Source organism: Muntiacus reevesi, chromosome 1 (assembly GCF_963930625.1).
Source record: "Muntiacus reevesi chromosome 1, mMunRee1.1, whole genome shotgun sequence".
Lineage (NCBI taxonomy): Eukaryota > Metazoa > Chordata > Mammalia > Artiodactyla > Cervidae > Muntiacus > Muntiacus reevesi.
The window spans coordinates 124425013-124429173 of NC_089249.1; the positions used below are offsets into that span (position 1 = coordinate 124425013).

At 36.7% G+C, this 4161-nt stretch overlaps 1 non-coding gene across 1 annotated transcript; it reads right to left on the reverse strand.

Annotated features, from left to right (window-relative positions):
• Window positions 1–291: 291 nt before the first annotated feature.
• On the reverse strand, window positions 292–396 carry LOC136156757 (U6 spliceosomal RNA). The gene has a single exon (XR_010661240.1). It is a non-coding gene; the product is annotated as a U6 spliceosomal RNA (small nuclear RNA).
• Between the last annotated feature and the right edge of the window lie 3765 nt (window positions 397–4161).

Consider the following 4161-nt stretch of genomic DNA (forward strand, 5'->3'; position numbering starts at 1 on the left):
AAGAATACTTGAGTGGGTTGCCATGCCCTCCTACAGGGGATCTTCCCAGTCCAGGGATTGAACCCTCATGTTATTTGTCTCCTACATTGGCAGAAGGGTTCTTTTCCACTAGTGGCACCAGGGAATCAGCCATAAGTATACTTATATCCTCTTCCTCTTGAGCCTCCCTCCCATCCTACCTCTCTAGGTCCTCACAGAGCACCCGGCTAAGCTCCCAGAAGCTTCCCACTAGCTATCTATTTTACACACTGTAGTGTATATATGTCAGTGCTACTCTGTCAACCTGAAACTAGAAATATGGAAAACTTCACAAATTTGCATGTCATCCATGTGTAGGGTCCATGCCTATCTTTTCTGTATTGTTCCATTTTTTGTATATGTTCTGCCAAAGTGAGCATGGGGCTTACTTTAGATCTAAGGACACATATAGGTTGAAAGTGAAGTGAAGTGCAAAGATACTTTGTGTGAATAGTAACCAAAACTGAGCACGAGTGGTTATACTAACGTAAGACAAAATAGACTTTAAGTTAAAATTTTTATGAGACAAGGACATTATAGGATGGCTAAAGGCTTAATTCACCAAAAATATATATTTGTATGGATATCAGTTCAGTTCAGTCACTCAGTCATGTCCCACTCTTTGCGACCCCATGGACTGAAGTACGCCAGGCTTCCCAGTCCAGCACCAACTCCTGGAGCTTGCTCAGATTCAAGTCCATTGAGTCGGTGATGCCATCCAATCATCTCATCCTCCGTCATCCCCTTCTCCTGCCTTCAATTTTTCCCATCATCAGGGTCTTTTCCAATGAGTCAGTTCTTCACATCAGGTTGCCAAAGTATTGGAGTTTCAGCATCAGTCCTTCCATGAATATTCAGGACTGATTCCTGCACTGAAGTCAGACTTCCTAAATATGGAAAGCCAACATTGGAGGAGTGAAGGGAGCAATATGCAAGTCTACAATCCTAGTAGAAGATTTCAGTACCCTACTTTAAATACTAGATAGAACAACCAGACAGATGACCAGTAAGTAAATATATTTCATTTCAGTTAAGTTCAGTCACTCAGTTATTTAACCCCAGATGAATTGGAAGTTCATATATATTATATTCCATCCAATAACAGCAGAATGTGCATTCCTATCACATGCACATATAGCATTCTACAGGAAATAACATATATAAATCCATTAAACAAGTCTTAATAAATTTAATAGGATTGAAATCATACAGTATATCTTTTCCAATCATAGTAGAAACTGGGACTCCATAGCTAAAAGAAAATGAGAAAACCCATAAATATGTGGAAATTAAGCAAAATGCTTTTATATAACACATGGGTCAAAGAAGAAATCACAAGGGAAATTATAAAATATCTTGAGATAAATAAAAATAAAAACATACTAAAACTTATGGCATAGGGTGAAAATAATGCCAAAGGTAAATTTGTAGCTATAACCATTCACATAAAAAAGAAGAAATGTTACTTTATACCTTAAGGAACTAGAAAAAGAACAAGCTAAACCTAAAGCTAGCAAAGGAAGGAAATAAAGATTAGAGAAGAGATAAATGAAATCTCTATGCCGGTCAAGAAGCAACAAGTAGAACTGGACGTGGAACAACAGACTAGTTTCAAATCGGGAAAGGAGTATGTCAATTCTCTATATTATTGCTCTGTTTATGAGAAAGGCTGGGCTGGATGAAGCACAAGCTGGAATCAAGACTGCTGGGGGAAATACCAATAACCTCAGATATACAAATGACACCACCCATATGGCAGAAAGCAAAGTAGACCTAAAGAGCCTCTTGATGAAAGTGCAAGAGGAGAGTGGAAAACTTGGCTTAAAACCCAACATTCAGAAAACTAAGATTATGGCATCCGGTCCCATCACTTCATGCAAATAGATGGGGAAACAATGGAAACAGTGATAGACTTTATTTTCTTGGGTTCCAAATTTACTGCAGATGGTGACCGCAGCCATGAAATTAAAAGATGCTTGCTCCTTGGAAGAAAAGCTATGGTCAACCTAGACAGCATATTAAAAAACAGAGACATTACTATGCCAACAAAGATCCATCTAATCAAAGCTATGGTTTTTCCAGTGGTCATGTATGGATGTGAGAGTTGGACTATAAAGAAAGCTGAGCACTGAAGAATTGATGCTTTTGAACTGTGGTGTTGGAGAAGACTCTTGAGAGTTCCTTGGACTGCAAGGAGACCCAAACAGTCCTCCCTAAAGAAATCAGTTCTGAATATTAATTGGAAGGACTGATGCTGAAGTTGAAACTCCAATATTTTTGCCACCTGATGCGAAAAACTGACTCATTGGAAAAGACCCTGATGGTGGGAAAGATAGAAGGCATGAGGCGAAGGGGACAACAGAGGATGAAAAGGTTGGATGGCATCACCGACTCAATGGACATGAGTTTGACTAGGCTTGGGAGTTGGTGATGGACAGGAAGCCTGGCATGCTGCAGTCTATGGGAGTTGCAAAGAGTCAGACCCGACTGAGTGACTGAACTTAACTGAAATGAAATAGAGATTCCCAGATGGCTCAGTAGTAAAGAATCCACCTGTCAAGCAGGATATATGCATTCAATCCCTCAGTTGGGAAGATTCCCAGGAGTAGGAAATGGCAAACCACTCCAATATTCTTTCCTGGGAAATCTCATGGACAGAGGACCCTGGTGACCGTGGTCCGTATAGTTGCAAAGAGTTGGACACGACTGAGCAACTGAGCAACTGTTTCATGCAAATGAAACAGAATAGAAAAGTGGAGGAATCAATGAAAATAAGAGTAAGTTCTTGGGGAAAAAAAAATCAATAAAATTGACAGACGCTAAATAAACATTATATACATCATGTTTGGGATATAAAATCTGTAAGTATCACACTTCTCCAAAAAATTTACTTGCAGTTGGTTCTGTGAGTCTAGTAGAATTAATCATCTTTTTCTTACAATTATTAGTCTCTACATATTTTTTTTCTAATTTAAAAAGTATTTTGGAAAAAAAAATAAAATAAAAAGTATTTTGATTCTTGGAATCAAAATTTGGATCCAAATCACTTAGTAAAGTTCAAAGTTAATAAACATTTTACTGAAATAAAAATAATTTCTAAGCTTGCATTTCAGTTGAACACAAACTATGAAACAAAAACTTAAGTAGCTGTTACTTTGGGGGGAGATGTTTGGTCCAAGGAAATCAAAGTGAGGCACTCAAGAAAGAGAGATAGAGAGAAAGAGTAAAACCTGGAAAATGTATTAATAAACTTAATGTTGACCATAGCAGAACTCAATTCTTCCAAGACCTTCTAAGAAAATGTGAAGAACACATTTCGGAATTTTTCCACCAACACTTTTTTCTATGAAACGTTTAGGGTATTTATCCAGAATTCCTGTGCCTTGTAATTTGAGCATTGCTGTGAGGAGCACTAACTTCCCCTACCCTTTTTGTTGTCCTTACTTAATGATTCATTAAGTGACCTACCGCTGCTTTGAGGAGAGCAAACTAAGATATGCTGAGATGTGTGCTTCATTGTTTGATAAATGACATTGCCAAGGATGCATTGGAATTTTGTTTTCTGTAAGACTGTTGCCAATGGCTGACAACCAGTATGTGTCACTGTGTGCCAAAATAACTGCTGAAGTCCATCCTTTATACCATTCAGATCTGCTCCTGCTGTACATAATTGTACCCTATCACTACCGCTGGTGGATAATTACAATGCTAAAAAATTTAAAGAAAATTCTCTTTAAGAATAAAATTCATAAATGTACTTTTAACTAAATTAAAATCCATTTTGATATTGAGAATTCAAATTTATAGCAGTAGAATGTGTAAATTTCCTCAAAATATTCCTAAAATGAAGCAAAATTCTCACTATTCTATTACAGTATTATATACAATGATATATTTCTTTAATATGAGTCCTGAAAGTGGTGATATAGCTTTGGCAACTTTTTAATTAATGCTTTAAAATGATTTAGAAAATTGGCAGATTAAAAAGAGATAATTAATTTATTTGTTAACTGTGTTTGTTGTGTGGGTAGAATGAAATATGATAACTTTAGTCAAAATATTTACCTCACTCTTTCCTGCCTCATCAGAAAAACATGGATAAACTAAAACTAATGTAAAATTCCAAATGTCTCACTTTAAAAT